Below are 17,037 nucleotides of genomic sequence, written 5' to 3'. Positions count from 1 at the left end.
CCGACCCTGGGCCATGTTGCACTCCATTACGGCCCCCCAGCTGAAGAGGCTCTCATCCGTTGTTATGGTTACTCTGTCCGGCTCATAAAATGAGCCGCCCCCCATTGTACCGCTGGGGATAGCCACCACAGGAGGGACGAGAGGACTTCTGGTGTCAGGGGCAAAGTTCAGTTGGAATTGCTCAGGTGCCTCTTTTGGAAGGGGATCAACTGGAGTGGACGTAGGTGCAGCCTGGCCCAAGGGACAATCTCTATGCAAGATACCATCTTGCCAAGTAGCTGAGACAAGGTCAGGATGGAAACGGACCGCCTTCTGCAGACCGAAGCTACTAGTTGGTGAAGACTGGCTAGGCGTTCCGGGGAGAGGTGCACTGACTCTGCATTTACGATCATCCCTAGGTGAAGGATCTGTGTGGATGGGGACAGATGGCTTTTTGGGAAATTTACAGAGAACCCCAGGGACTGGAGGCATTGGATGGTGAGCTGGAGACTGCGTATTGCCTGATGGAAGGAACCCGCTTGGACCAACACTTCATCTAGGTAGCATTGGTGTCTCACCGGTTTCGAGCAGAGGTGAGCCACCAATGCTGCCAGAACGGTGCGTGGAGCCGAGGCCAGACCGAATGGGAGCACCCGGTACTGGAAGTGGCATTCTCCGTGGGAGAACTGCAGGTATTTCTGGTGCACCTGTAGTATCAGAATATGTAAGTAGCGGATGCCCTGGAGGATGGTCTTTAGAGATGACATTTTGAACCATCTGTAAACCAGATACTGGTTCAGATGTTTGAGATCCAGGATGGCTCTCCAACCCCCTGAGCTCTTGGGGACCACGAACAGGTGCGAATAGTGACCTTGTCCACGTTCCCAAGGAGGAACATCTTCCACTGCCCTGATCTCTAGCAGGTGGGCTATGGCGAGATCCATCAGGTGGCAGTGCTCTGGGTTCCTGGATGGAGGGAAGATCCAAAAGTGATTCGGGGGAGTGGAGAGGAATTCCAGCCTCAGGCCGTGGCGAACTGTGGCCCTGACCCAGGCATCTGTGGTGATCCTGTCCCACTGATCCACGTATAGAGTGAGGCGGCCGGCTATGGGGTGATTCGGGTTTGAGTCATTTCCCCCTGTGGAAGGGACAACTGCCCCTCCCCGCGAAAGGGCCACTTAGATTGTGGCTGGTACCTGTTGTGGTCCTGATATGTGGACCGCTGGAACTGCCTGTCCTGTCTGAAGGTATGGAATCTGGCCTGATTATCATGGTCTGGGGAATTGTAGAAATCTCACTAGTAAAAATGTTTCCTACCTAGAGAGCCAAATCAACAGTTCTAGGACCAGAAAGACTGAGAGGAAACTGGGAGCCAATGGGATAGCTGAAGGCTACGAAGTTTTCTCTCAGTCTAACGGACCAATCAGGCTGTGATAAAACCCTGCCATGACCCCTCCCTCTACTTCACCAGAAAAAACAAAGTTTTACATTTAGGCAGAAAAAACCAAAGGTATAAGTACACATTAGGCAATACTTGACTCAAAAACAATAACTATGAGAGGAATCTCAGAATCCAGGTGAGCTAGCAGTGTGCGACAGCAGCCAAAAAAGCTGATATAATCCTTGGTGATCTAAATAGAGGCATTGAATCAAAATCACATGAAGTATTAGTAGCACTTTATTAAGCCTTAGTAAGACCACACCTGGAGTACTGCAATCAATTTTGATCACTACACTACAAATTATATATAAATTAACTTGAAAGCTGTACTATCTTCACTGGTTGAAGAATAAAGAATAATGAATGAAAAAATTATGACACCCCCCCCTCTGGAATATCAACACTTCATTCTTCCTCACTTTAGCCATGCAAGTTTTCCTGGTGCACTCAGGCAATCTATGTGCTATAAGGGATCTGAATGGAGTGACTACAACTCATTTATTTAAATATGCCTAAAAAAAAAAAAAACAACAGATGCCTTGAGATTGCTTTAGCACAGACTGTTTCAGGATAGCTCATGTGTCATGAAATGATTTATTTTGAGTCAGAAAACAAAACAAAATTGGGAATGGAACAAAAGCAAATGAAAAAGAAAGATGCCAAAAAGACAAACAGATCTCTCTTTTTCCTTCTGGTATGCATGAAATGTGGAAAAATTGCTGCTTTTGATAACTTATTCAAGTAGTGTTATGGATTAACATTGTATGATTCCAATAGATAATTTAGCAAATGTTACATGAGAGTGATTTGATTGCAGGAATCAAGACTAATTATGCACCTCCTGAAGAGATAAGATGGTTTTGAGAAAGAATGGAAAAATGAATCTATTTCATAAGCAATCGGCCAAGATTGAGACTGGTTAAAAAAAGGACTGACTAATAATCATTTAATCTTTCGCCTTCATTTGTGACAGAGAAGGTTCTTTAAAGAGTGTTTTCACTGCAATGTGTTTTCTGGTCTGCTTGTCAGTGTTGAAGTTGAGTGAGTTTGATTGTGAGCAATGTCATCATATATAAATCTTCAAGAAGAATATGAATAATAATCTAATAATTTTGCTTTCCGTAATGAACAGTGTTAGAGTTACTGCTGAGAAATTAGACTGGACAGAAAGATGCCTTTTCAAAGTCATGAAGAAAATAAGCTGTAAGGAAAGCTTCTTTTGATAAGCTTTTCCTACATTGCAAAAACTTGGCAGGTTATCATCTCTTTAAAATGGTAAGAAGTCTATTTATGATTTCAAATGGAAACAGTTTTCATTTAGGATCCATACTTCTCCAAATTTTGTAGTGCAATTTTGCATACCAAATGCATAAGTTAGAACAAACTGTTTATAACTTTGTGACAAGTTTTATATCCACATATATTTTATTCTTTATACCATTTCATCTTCCCTTAAAATATTAACAGATTCTTCAATAGTCTGAGAATCAGTGTGTCCACTAGATAATTAACACTCAAGTTGGAACTAAGTTAATCAACTAAAATTAGCAAACATTCTCCAACTCCCAAGTAAGTTACCTAGGCCTAATCCACACATCAAAGCAAACACCTTATTAATTAAATTAGGTCTCCCAGAGGAACTGCATGTTCACAAGAATAAACATAGTGTGACCCTAGAATCAGCATGTAGACTTTTCCACACCCCAGACAAGCTCTCACTGTAAAGGCTTGCCACTGTACCCCATTTCTTGGCAGTTTCCCCTAAATACAAACTGTTTTGTTTTTAGGAATAAATATTTCTTCTTTCCTCACAGTTGTATGTAATTTTTATTTATTCTTGTGCAACCCTGGCTCGAGTTGGAACCCCCAATTTTTCTTCTGACAGCTTTTATATTCAGCTGGGAAAAAAAGCTGTTTATATAAAATGTATATAACACAGTTTATAAGGACAGTAAATAAAATAATGTTTAAACGTAAACATATAAAAGTAAAAGTAGCATATAAAATAATATATAAAACTGTCACCCTATTAGCAAAATTGCATGCATCCATGCATACAGGTATGGATGCATGCATAATAATGATTTGATAATTTGATAATACTACCCAACCACCGATTGCTCATGATGGTTTACGAATTATTTAAAATATTAAAAACAAGACTTTAAGAATAACAAGTGGTAAAGATGGCAGGCTATCAAAGTGAGTGGAAACAAAAAGAAAACTGGCTTAATAGGAAGCTTCATTAACCCATCTTTATAATTTCACACAAATCACAGTTATTTTTATGTAGGCTCAGGATTGCATTTAATTTCAGTATAGAAAACCTGTCACATATTAGGGTTGTGCAGTGCTGTGGATCTGAAAGCAAAAAAAGTGATTTGGCACAAGCAGGAACATCACCATAGCATGTAACTGCAAATCCTTAACATAGTGCACTTTTTTCCAGGATCACAAAACAATAACATTATCGCTATAGTCTCCCCACATAAATGAACATTAAATACTTCAACATCCTTTGTTAACAAGCATTTGAATGTTTGAAATTCTCCATCATTGCTCTGAAGATCCAAATGATGAGTTTAGAAAGTATAATCAATAGAGTTAGCACTGGTGGTTAAAAGCTTAAGTGCCTAATAAAAGGAAAACAAATGCCCGAATGAGCTCATAAGTTACAATACATAAAATATTGTCTCTAGAAAAGGTGTGATTTGCAATTTAGTGGCTTTGTTGAGAATGAATTGAAAATCTGTGACTAGAACAGTACTGTGCTTGTGTTGTATAAGCATTGCTTTCTCTTTCTCCTCATCCTAATTTCTTCTTATGTCTGTTATATGCAGTAGCATGCTGTGCTTAAAATAAAAGAAGTGCACAATGGACCACAATTGCAACCCTCCAGCAAAAGTAAATATAGTACTGAATATATTGGAAGGTTTTTCAAATAGGCATGTTATAATCATGAGTAAAAGAGTCCGTTTGGTCTAGTAGTTAATGTATCAGATTAGAAATCAGGGAATTGTAAATTCTAGCCCCATCTTGAGCATGAAAAGGCATTTTTGCTACGATTGGCATGATTCCCAGTTGACATAGGATGTTATCATTCATAGTATGGTTAGAGCATTCACATTTCCATCATGTGTATGGCCTGCTCATGCTTTGCTATCACTGGCCATCACTATAGAGGGCGACTAGGCACACTATAGTTCTATAAATCTTTGATTTGTGGCAAAGGGGCAACTCAGGATCACACAAGATCCAGTCACCTGGCATCACTTCTTCAAGCATCATTGTGACACGCGTGGGCATTTGGAAAGCTATTGCAGTTGCTGCATATGAGGGAGCTGAAGTACTTGAACTGTTCTATTTCTATTTTCTCCACCAATGCTGATGGTTCCATCAGTTTGGGGGCCACATTCCATAAACTCCATTTTCTTGATGTTCAGTCAAAGTCCAAATTTGCCAAACTGTTCATTCCATTGCCTTGTTTGCTCTTGGAGGACTTTACATTGCTTATTCACCAAGATGTCATTGGCATATAGAAGTGACTATGGATGGGGTGATTAGAGGTGAAGCATCACAGTGTTGATGAAAAGAATGAATAGTAGGGGTGAAAGCGCCAATCCTTGATATATTCTGATGTTGATGGCAAAGGGAGGTGATGTTCCCACTGCACATCGGACCATGCTAGTGACAGCATGTACAATAGTTAAATCCACCTGATGTAGATTTTCGGGACATTGTGGGATCATAAGGTGTGACAAATGAGTGGGCAAGGAATTCCATGTAGATGGACTTGGTTTTCTCATGGTGCTTTTGGAAGGAATGGAAGGATTTATATTCCTTTCAGATAGCTGGTAATTTGCATCTTTTTTTAGGGTTATTGAGGCACTTGGATGTTTATCTGTGTCCTCAGGGTCACCTGGGTAGAGATAATAGTTCCTGTAATCTTCAATTTTTTCTGGAAATCCGTTCATACTCCCATACCATTCAAAGGGTGTTCATCCGAAACTGCATAGCTAAAAGTCTGTAGCGATTCTGTCATCCAGGTCATGGTTGTACCACAGATGCTTTTTCAGGAGGCAACTGGACTATTTTGTTCTTTTCTCTTTGAAGATGTTTCACTTCTCATCCAAGAAACTTCTCTGGATGGTGGGGAATGGAAGGATTTATACTCCTTGCAGATAGCTGGTCATTTGCATCCTTTTGAATGTTTCAACGACCTTCAAAAACGGGGTGGCAGGGTTGAAGAAGCTTCTTGAATGAGAAGTGAAATATCTTCAAAGAGAAAAAAACAAGAAAGTCCAGTTGCCTCCGGAAAAAGCACCTTTGGGACAACAATGACCTAGATGACTGAGAATCACTGCAGACTTTTATTTTATTAATCCTTTTAATTATCATTCTTATCCCTAATAGGATATAAATAACCAGTTCGTTCTATTCTGTTTCTTCATAGACTAAATACTCACAATAAATCAATGTCTTCTTCACTGTGACAGTATTTAAAGATGGCTATCATGTCATCCTAAGCTTTGTCTTCGTTACTTTAAATGTACCTAGTTCCCTTAAACTTTCATCATACTGTTTAATCTCCAAACCACTTATCACCTTTGTTGCTGTTCTCTGCACTCTTTCTAGAGTCTCAGCATCTTTTTCATATTATTGTGACCTAAACTAAATGTAATAACATACATGTGCCCTTACTAGTGCAGCATAGAACAATACTATAACTTCTTGTGATCTTGATGCTATTCTTCTGTTGATTCAGCCCAGGACTGTACAGCTTTTTTGGCAGCTGTAGCACACTACTGACTCAATGGCCCACCAGGACACCTAAATCCTGGCTTTATTTCTGACTCCCCCTATTCCAACAATGCAGCAAGCATAAGTACAACTACAAAATTATCTCTTATTCTATGATTACAAAAGAAAACCCACACTTTCCTATTATCCTGGGTTTTTCCAATCACCAAAACCACAAATCATAAGTGTATTTTCTGTTTTATGCAAAAAGTGTATAAGGAATTTCCAATCAGCCATAAATGTAGATATTATGTTTCTCTAATCAAAGAGATTAATTTATCTCTCTCAACTAATTTTATCATCTTCATCAACATATCTCCATTGGGGTTCGTGTCAAACCTTACTAATAGTAAAACAATACTGGCCAGTCTTGTATACTTATGGTACAGAGTGCTGAGATGCAAAATGAGATACATCTTGAACATTGCAGCCTAATTCTATATTGTAAATTGTATTTTGTTTAATTGTATTATTCCAGGTAAATCAACATAAAACTGAAACCCAAAGTTCTACACAATAGAAGCTTTTCTTATATTGTTAAAGATAATTTTAAATATTATTGTTAAACTAAGTGAGAGAAGAGAAACACATTTATTCATTACGGTAATTACATAAAAATCACATTAATACAACGCCATGCTCATCTAGAATCTAAATGACAACAGTGTTGGGGGCAGAGCTGTGCTTAATGGGTGTCCCAACCAAAAAAACAACAACAGACTATCTTATGCTTGTCAAGTGGCAATGTTTATGAAGTGGCAAGATATTAAGGTATATTAAAATTTAATTAGAAAAGGCATAGTGGTCATTTACAAATTGGGCTATAAATTCTTTAGGATTTTGACCAAGATTGAAAACAGACTAGGAACTAATAAAAACTATACACTATTGAATTCCAATCAAAACTTGAATATTTTGTCTCTGTATGAAAGGAGGAGTATGGTTACCAATTTTCTAGATTATGCTGGAATATTAGCAGGAAGTCTAAAGTTGTTGATTTGATCACAGAAAAAGAAAATAGATGGAGGGAATCACAATTAACTTCAATTTTTGAAGTCTTTGTTTTTTCTTGGGGCTTCTTTTCTTTCATTTCTTCCCCCCTCCCCCAAACCTGGCTAGTTTCTACAAATTCTTACTGTGGCTAGCTATTACAATTTAGAACTGTTTAAAAACTGGTTTAAAAGCTAAAGAGATGTTTGTAGTGTGCAGGAGTATCAGCATGGTACAAATTTAAAGTAGCCTTGTTTTTAGGCGTCTGAAAAAAGAGGTACAGCAGGATTAAAGAGATGCTGGTCTGATATTCCAGTGTATTTCAAAATATCTCTTAACAGCCAGTAATTTACAACTCCAGTTACAAACTTATAAATATATTAGACAAACAATGTTTGTTAACAGAAACCAATAAATAAGAAATACCACTTTGACCTAAGGCCTCTCTATGATGGTAAATATATTTGAGAGGAAATATGCTTGGTCTTAGCATGCACATACAAAACAGCTTTTAATTTCTCACATCAAATGGAGAGATAGCAAGTAGTACTGAAAGAGCAGATGGCTTTGAACCTTAATTGGCATATGCAGTTATTTTCTTGTAGATTAGATGGCTCTCAGTTTCACATAATAAATTGCTGTTGCACAGGTTTTGTATTATGTTACCAAGAACATAGAAGTCTTCTTGACTTCTGTGGTGTTTATTTGCAGTTATTTATTTTGTGTTTAGAACATAGAATAATAGAGTTGGAAGGTCTTCTAGTCCAACCCCCTGCTCTGTCAAGAGACACTATACCATTTCAGACAAATGGCTTTTCACTCTCGTTTTTAAAGCCTCCAGTGAAGGAGCATACACAACTTTTGAAGGCAAGCTATTGATCACTCTCATTATAAATTTTCTTTTTATTTCTAGGTTGCTTCTCTCCTTAGTTAGTTTCCATCCATTGTTTCTTATCTTTCCTCTGGTGCTTTGGAAATAGTTTGACCCACTCATCTTTGTAGGAGCCCATCAATTATTGGAACCCTGCTGTCATGTCACCCCTAGTCCTTTTATAACTGTTCTTCATATATTTTATCCTTTAAGCTCCTAATAATTCTTGTTGCTCTTCTCTGCACTCTTTCAGAGTCTCAACATCTTTTTTATATTATGATGACCAAAACTGAATGCAATATTCCAAGTGTGGTCTTATTGAGGAATTATAAATGCTAACACTTCATATGATCGTAATTCTATGCCTCTTTTAATGCAGCCTGTGAGTGTGTTAACTTTTTTGGCAACTGCAGCACATGGCTGGCTCATATTTAAGTGATTGTCTACTAGGATTCCAAGATCTCTCTCACAGTTACTGGCATTAAGCCAAGTTTCATCTAGTCTGTAGCATACATTTGGTTTCAATATTTGAGGGGTTGCCACAAAGAAGAGGGGATTAACCTATTTTCCAAAGCACTAAAAGGCAAGACAGGAAACAATGGATGGAAACTAATTAAGGAGGCAAGCAATCTAGAACTAAAGGGAAGTTTCCTAACAGTGAGAACAATTAACCTCACAATTTGCCTCCAGAAGTTGTGGGTGCTCCACCGTTAGAGGCTTTTAAGAAGAAACCAGACATCTACTCGTTTGGATTGGTATAGAGTCTCCTGCTTGAGCAGGGGTTGCACTAGAAGACTTTACTTATTACCAAGACTCTGAAGCATAGCTTGCTGTAATAAAACAAAGGCATTTAGCTGACCAGTTTAAAGTATATCTATGAGATTCAGAATTTCCTCGAAAGATATAAGGGGATGGGAGAGAGGGGAGTGAGTGTCTAATGTCTCAAAACTGGATTCTGGGTGAGAGACTTTCTTCATAGATATTTCCCTAGAGCATTTTAAGAAAAATTCTTGATTGCACAAGATTTAAGTTTTGCTCAAATAAATTGCTCAATTGATCATGTTTTTTGTATTCAAATCGTCACTGTAAATTAATTTTGTTTTACTTTAAGCAGTGCTGCTTTTCAATGTGACAGCTTACTGACCTTGCCAACCATTTGAGCTGGAAACTGATTTTAGTTCTGGAAATACAAGGCTTGCATCATAGATTATTCATGTGATATAAATTAGGTCAGTATATCTGCAGATATTAACTAAAAGTATTTCACAGTAAACAAATTAGATTAACTGTGAAAAGAAAATTCCTGATATGATTTCATGATTTTAAACTCATAATATCACTTCACTTCACTGAAGTATCTATGTCTATCTATCTTGGATTTCTAAAATATAATGAAAATTAAAAAGCAGTGTTCAAAGTGGATGTGATGGAACCAATTGTAATTGTCATGCATAATGTTGCTTAATCCAAAAAGGGACCCTTTGGGTCAGAATGTATTTCTGTACTAAACATGCAGATGATGATGATGATGATGATGATGATGATGATGATGATGATGATGATGATGATGATGATAGCAGCAAAATACAAAGGCCAAGCCACTAGTAGGGATTTATAGCTTTTTGGATACAAAGTTAGAAAACTATTTTTGTTTAGTATATATGTGTGCACCTGCTGTATCTGTCGCCACTCCTTAAAGTTATCTATTCCAGGGCTTCCATGACTGCGAAGAGATGCCTTTGGAAATAAAACAGAAGGTAACAGGGAAAGGACCAATGTAGCTATCATGTGAAGCTTTCACCTTTGCATCTGAATAACTGTTAACACCCTTGTTACAAATTGTAGAATTTGTTGCTCCTTTTCAGTTATTACTGAAGTTCCTCATGTTTAATTTCAGTTTTATAAACTCCCACTTATGACTCAGTCCCATTACTGAATCTATTAATGTTTTCTTCTAATTCAGCCAAATTCTCCATATGTGGACACTATCAATGTGCCAAAATATGACAGTATCTCAAATTTTGCACAATAAAATCTTCTGCAATATGTTCTATATTGAAAAATCGTTATTTTTCTGATAAGATTTTTACTTATTTTTAGAAAAAGACTATTACATGTAAAAAATAATCTGTTATTTGAAATAAATGTTGATTTCATAACAAATGAATTTATATGTACTAGTTTACTATATATCTGAATAAGCAAAGGAGGACTTTGAAAACTGAAAAGGAGGACAAATCTAGTGAAATGGAGGGCACACTAGCATTCTTGACTTCTGTGGCAAAAATTACATAGAAAAAGCTCAAGAAGTGACTAAGGCATAAATACTCAGTCATTCAAGCCCTGTTCATCTTATTCTATTGCAATACACTCTACTGTTCCATAAGCTGGTTTCCAGTTTGCTTCTTAGCCCAATTTAAAGTTTTGGTTATCATCTTGAAATCCTTCATGGCCTGGATCCAGACTATCTGAGGAACCAGATAGAACTGTTGGGACTAGCCTACTCCCGATGGGACTAGCCTACTCCATCTCTGCAAGTAGAAGGGGAATGCTGAAGACCTCCTTGGCCAAGAAATTTCATCTGGTCCAGAAGAAGAGTCTTTTCTGACATGGCTTCCCCCTCCTAGGGTGAGATCCACACCTATCCTTTTGGCTTTTTAAAATGATTTGAAGACCTGGCTATGCCAACTAGCACGTGCCAATTATGGCACTGGAGGTGGCTAATGATTAGATAATGCCCCACTTCCTCCCTCTGTGCATTTTGCTCCATTCCTTTCCATTTTGGTCAATTTTATTTCAAATTTAATATTATTTTTTATTGTTTTAATGTTTCAGTGTTTTATATTAGTATTTTTATTGATTGCCTGAAAGACACATAGAGTCACCTTTGGTGAGATAGGCTACATATATATTTAATAAACTTAAATTGAAATTTGAAAATTATTTTTTGAAGTAATAGACATATTAGTTTTTCAATCTCAGGAATGGGCTAGAACAGTTAGGAGGCAAAAACTTCAGCATATAACTGATTAATGATTAATGTTGTAAGCCACCTAGAGCCACCAGAGTATGAAGTGGACAATCTTATAAATGTGCTTAATAAACAAATTAAGGGCCTATCGGTTTCAGGCAGCAGGGTAAACTGGTGGATAGTACTAATCCACTAATTAAGATCTTAGAGCTGACCTTATCAACTTAAATTAGCATTTATTAGGGAAGTGCTACCATACAGAAAAAACTGAGGAAGAAAGTTTGTATTGTAGATACTCAAAAACCAAGACAATATTTATTTTAAGGCAATGTCAGACAGAGGATATAGAAACCAAAAGGAGAGCATGGGTTTCTTTTGCTTAAGGTGTCCAGATTTTCAGATTGGTAAAGAGGGACACCTTTGACCGGGGGGGGGGGGAGGGAGGGGGGCTTGATTAAAAATTTTATACGGAGCAACAAAAATTTTCATATAACGTGAAAATAGTATTGTAATATTTTTTTATTTCAACATAACTACAATTTACAAATATAAATTGTAACTGTTGCCAAACATCAAAATTTTGATCACGTGACCATGAGGATGCTGCAACGGTCACTAAGTGTGAAAATGGTCACTAAGTGTGAAAATGGTCATCAGTCACTTTTTTCAATGCCATTGTAACTTTGGTCACTATACCACCTTTCTTGCCACAGTTCTTAAGTGAATAACTGCAGCTGGTATTTTGTATTTTGGATAGAATCTTTTTTTAAATAGTCTAAGACAATTTAAAAAAAGAATCCACACAGAACAAATTGAAGTAAAACATTTCAAACTATTCCACACAGAATAAATTGAAGTAAAACTATTTTTAAAAATTCTATGCACAATATATTTCAAAGTATTGTTCATAGAATTTTTAAAAATGGTTTCACTTCAATTTATTTTGGATAGAATCTTTTTTTAAATAGTCTAAGAAAATTTTAAAAAAGAATCCACACAGAATAAAACTATTTAAAAATTCCTATGCACAATAAATAAAATATTATTTTAAAATATTTTTAAAAAATAAAAGAAAAAACCCAGCTCACTTACCAGCAGGCAGACACTCCAAGTCATTCTGGAATGATGTATATGTTAATACAAAGAACTGAGCAAATTAAAATGGTGAAATTAGTCAGGGAAATATTTTTCAAAGAAACTTTGCCACCATTTTTTCCACACGAGCCAACCTCCAACTTCCGTGCCCCTCCCCTCCAGAAAATCCAGGAAGGAACATTCGCAACTTCTCTAGCCAAGTATTTCCTGGAGCTCTATGGTACTACGTCATTTTTCTTATAAAAGGGGCGGGGGGGTCCGTTTTGTTGCTTTAACGTTTTAATTATATCTTCAATGAAAGTACTGAGACAGAGAGAGAGATAGTTAGACAGAGTGTCTTTTGTCTTGCCCCAATTAGGATTTCTTAAGCAAATCCACTGGGCTTTCAACATGAAGCCAGAAAATCGGGACTTTTTAAAAATGCCCCGGGACACGGGACAAATTGTTAGAAATCGTGACTGTCCCACCGAAATCGGGACATCTGGTCACCTTACTTTTGCTGGACATTTGACAATCTTATTTCTATATCGAATACATTATTTTGCTAAACCAGTATTGCCCCAGGAAGGTTCCTTTAGCAAATTTTTAGCCAAAGAAATTTATTCAGAAATTGTACGTACATTAGAAATTCAAAACTACGATCAAATAAAGGCCTTTGTAGCCATGTGACTTGGATTCAGAAAATAGTGTACACCATTTTTTAACTCTCTGACTTGCTTGTGCTGTTCCAGGTTATGATACAATTTCCTGAAACCGCAGGTTGGTTTTGTTTTTTGTTTTTGTCCCTGGTCACATGGCCAAATAAGATCCAATGACTTTTGCAGGCAACATGGCATCAAGTCTGGTTTGTTTGTTTTTTTGTTTTTTTGGTGTTGCATGGAGGACCTGCTGCTGCCTGAGCTTGAGAACTGGATGCTAGAATTGCTTCCTTAAGAATTTTAAAATATTTTTTTTTACTCTATAGTCTTCTACTGTTTGTTTATAAGCACTTTAGGAACTGCTCTGCTTCTTTTTAAGTACTGTATTGTACTTTGCAAACTACAGTATTATGTTTTAAGTACAGTTCTTTGCAATTATAAAGTTTGTTTGCATTTGCTTTGAAACTGCTTGTGAAAATGCGAATCTACACAAAGTATTCTATAATGTTGTGTGCTCTGTCTCCTCTCTAAACTGCTGGTTTTCAAATTTGCAAGCTATTTATGTGTGTTTTGGGATTTTGTGCTGATCAGGGAATGTTTTTTAAGAGGTTTTAAACCTAAATTGCCTCCAGAAGTTGTTGGTATCCCATCACTGGAGGCTTTTAAGAAAAGACCACATAGGCATTTATCAGAAATACTCTTGCTGGACTAGATAATCTCAAGATCCCTTCCATCTCTGTTACAATTACAAGCTAAGAATTCTGTAAATCCCTGGCACTTGGTTGAAGACTGTTAAACTAATTAGTGGCAGGTGTTTTTTTAAAAGCAAGTTCTGTAAATTACCCCCCACCCCCTTTTCTGGGCAGCTGTCTGAAGACGCTTCCGCTGATCAACTGCAAGTAGTTTTTTTTTTAAAAAAAACTGCAAACAGAAAGCTCTGCAAGACTACTTGGAGGCAATTTAGTTCCTTCTTTGGTACTGGAAATAGCTGATTGGCAGAGGAAACAGCTGATTGACGGGCAGGAAGTAAGTCAGATTTTCATTCATTTAACAAGCTGTTTATTTATTTATTTGAATTTGTCAAAAAAAAAAACCAAGAACAAGAATAAGAGAATAAAAATACAATGAAAGGGACAATAGGCACATATTGCACACCTCCCTCTGCTGACCACTTAAGTATGAAGTAAAATCAATGGAAGTCAATGTGACTGAAACTGAAAATTTGTAACTGAAAAAACTGTACTGGAGGGCATTCCAGACTTTGATAACTATTACAGAAATCATATTTTTTACAGTCAAGTTTAGAACAATTTACATTCAGTTCAAAATGGTTGTTTACCCGTGTATTATTATGCTTAAAAAAGAAAAAGTAAAACATTACTACCTATAATTTTGCATGCAATACCTGACCGCAAGTAACCCAGTTCTAAGTTATCCAAACTGAGAATTTCAAGCATAGTAGCATAAGGAATTCTATTGGGTACAGAAGAGTGCAAGACTTTTCTCGTGAAGTACTTCTGAACCCACTAAATTGTACTGATGTCAGATATATGGTGGTGATTCCAAACAGTTGAACAATACTCTAAAATGGTCTAGCATAAGTTTTATAAAGTCTAATTAGCAATACAATGTTGCCAGAAAAAAAGCTTCGCAAAATGAAATTTACAACTCTTAATGCTTTTTAGCAATGCTGTTACAGAGAACTTTAGAGCATAAATCACCAGAGATAAGTACACCTACATAGGTTTTAAAACACCTAATTTTACAAACTATTTCTAGGAAATTCAGTGAGATCAGTAATGTCCTGCAAACCTCCCTGAAAAACAGTCAGCTTGCCAGTACAGCAGGGATCTTTCTTTGCAAAGTATTGGTATTTGCAAGAAAATGTTGAGGGTGCTCACTTCATGTGGACCATCTGCAAGATTCAAATTTGATAATGCTGGGTAAATTTGAAATGTAACTAAAATAATATATTATGCCACGTACACTGCATGGAAAGAGAATCAAGGTAGTGTAGGAAGTTATCACCCAGCCGTCTCCCAGAAAAATGAAATATCCTAGGAGATATTGAAAAGGCAGAATATTTCTCTGGATGTGAAAAGAAAGAAACATGTTTTAAAAGACAGAATAACTGCCTGCAGCTTCCTGCCCATCCCCACTTTGTCAATGGGCCATTAAGAAGGCCAAGCTGGTCCCTTTACATAATAAAGACTTCTCCACTTCAGCTCCAGGGGGATGGCTTTAAAGCATGATAATATTGGCCCTTTACCCAACTCACCACATGGCATCTGAGAACTCAACCAAACCTGGATTCAAAACACAGCCTAGAGAGTTGCCCCTGCATGGCCCCATGGGAGTCTGACAATCAGAATACATTTTTTACACAGGAACAGGAAACAGAGAGGTGGGACTGAACAGGTTATAAAAAGCCTAGCAAGCCCTTCCCTCACCCCTTCTCTTCTTCTCCACTAACATTGAAGCATGTGATTACCTTTTCTGTTCAGGACTCAAGCCATGTGGTCCTGTCCAACAATAAACCATCTTTCCAAGCAGCCTCTTTTTCCCCACTTGGAGCCGAACCCAGAAGGGCATTTATTTCATCAGTAGTGAGCTGAAAAAAGTAAGAAGGCAGAAGAGTTCAGTGCTTAGGGGAAGAGATTATTAGCAGAGAAGTTTCACCTATGTAAATGGTAACATTTTTAAGACTATATATGAACACTAAACTGGGGTAAGAGATGGAAGATTAGCAGCTGAAGTCAGGACTATGGAGGCAGTAATCCAATTTGATTTATAGAGACCTTTCTGGCATGCTCTTTTTGGAAAGTAGTTTATTCAGACCATTCAAAGTTACAGTGGCACTGAAAAAGGTGACATAACTGGTTTAACACTTATATTATTGCAGCATTCCCATAGTCATATAATCAAAATTAAGACACTTGGCAACTGGCATCTATTTATGACAGTTGCACTGTTCCAGGTTCATGTGATCACCATTTGTAACTTTCCCAGCCAACTTATGATAAGCCAAGTCAATGGGGAAAGCCAGATTTGCTTAATGATTCACTTAATAACTCTAGTGATTCACTTAACAACAAGAAACCTTGTTGGCAAAAGGGTTGTAAAATGGAGCAAAACTCACTTAACAACTGCCTTGCTTAGCAGTGGAAAGTTGGGCTCAATTGTGATAATAAGTCAAGTCAACTATCTTTTGACCCATTTGGTCACACATTTACATGGCATCTATGCCAGTGGTGTATAATTACCTTGTAATTATAATCCAGTAAACAATGTGTATTAAGCAAACAACATAATTCAGAACATGAATTTTATATGAATGTGTGCAGTGATTAGGACTATATGACAGTGTACGAATAATGAGTAAATCCCTTTCTCTGTGGTGTTTTTTCCCCTCAAACTGGTGTGGAAATATGCAAGACCATTAGTTCAGAATCATTGTGTTCAATTCTTTACAGATCTCTGCATATTGAACATATCTGTAGTGTGTACATGCTAGATAAAAGTCAAAGCAGAACATACTGGTACCACAGTAATATAAAATCAGATTCCTTCAAGATAAATTGTTTAAAAAGTATATAATTAGCTAAACTTTCTTCATGTTATTTGCTTACATTTCTTCCCGGTCACTTTTTAAGATATGCCTTGTATTGGCCAAGTGTGTAATGGCAATAACAGATTTCCATTACTAGGCGGCTGAAGTGACCTTTTAATGAAGGACTGGACTGAATTTCAGACCCAATTATACTGTTAATTAAACTTCTATTTTCTCCTTAGTGATTTTGTTTTGCTTGCAGCTTCACAATTTTCTGATCCCTGCATTTCAAAAAAAGCTCTATCATTTTATATTTTGTTCATCTTTTAACTTAGCATTAAAAAGAGCACCAATATGAATTTCTTCCTTAGAATTTTTTTACATAGTAAGGAAATACTGTTAGTTGTTTCATTTTTCTTCATTCAACAATTTAGCATAAGAGTCATTTTTATATGTTGTTTATGTTTTTCCTAGTAATCTCTGGGCCAATTCTTTAAGATAGATAATTTTATATCTCTTTTATACTGCATGTAGGAAATTTGGATCTGAAAATTAAGATTTGCTTTCAGATGTGACGAGCCGAAGGACAGATGATGGAGCCAAGGTGGCGCAGTGGTTAAATGCAGCACTGCAGGCTACTGCTAGATCAGCAGGTCAGCGGTTCAAATCTCACCGGCTCAGGGTTGACTCAGCCTTCCATCC

Source organism: Thamnophis elegans, chromosome Z (assembly GCF_009769535.1).
Source record: "Thamnophis elegans isolate rThaEle1 chromosome Z, rThaEle1.pri, whole genome shotgun sequence".
Classification (NCBI taxonomy): Eukaryota; Metazoa; Chordata; class Lepidosauria; order Squamata; family Colubridae; genus Thamnophis; species Thamnophis elegans.
This window is presented reverse-complemented; position numbering follows the sequence as displayed.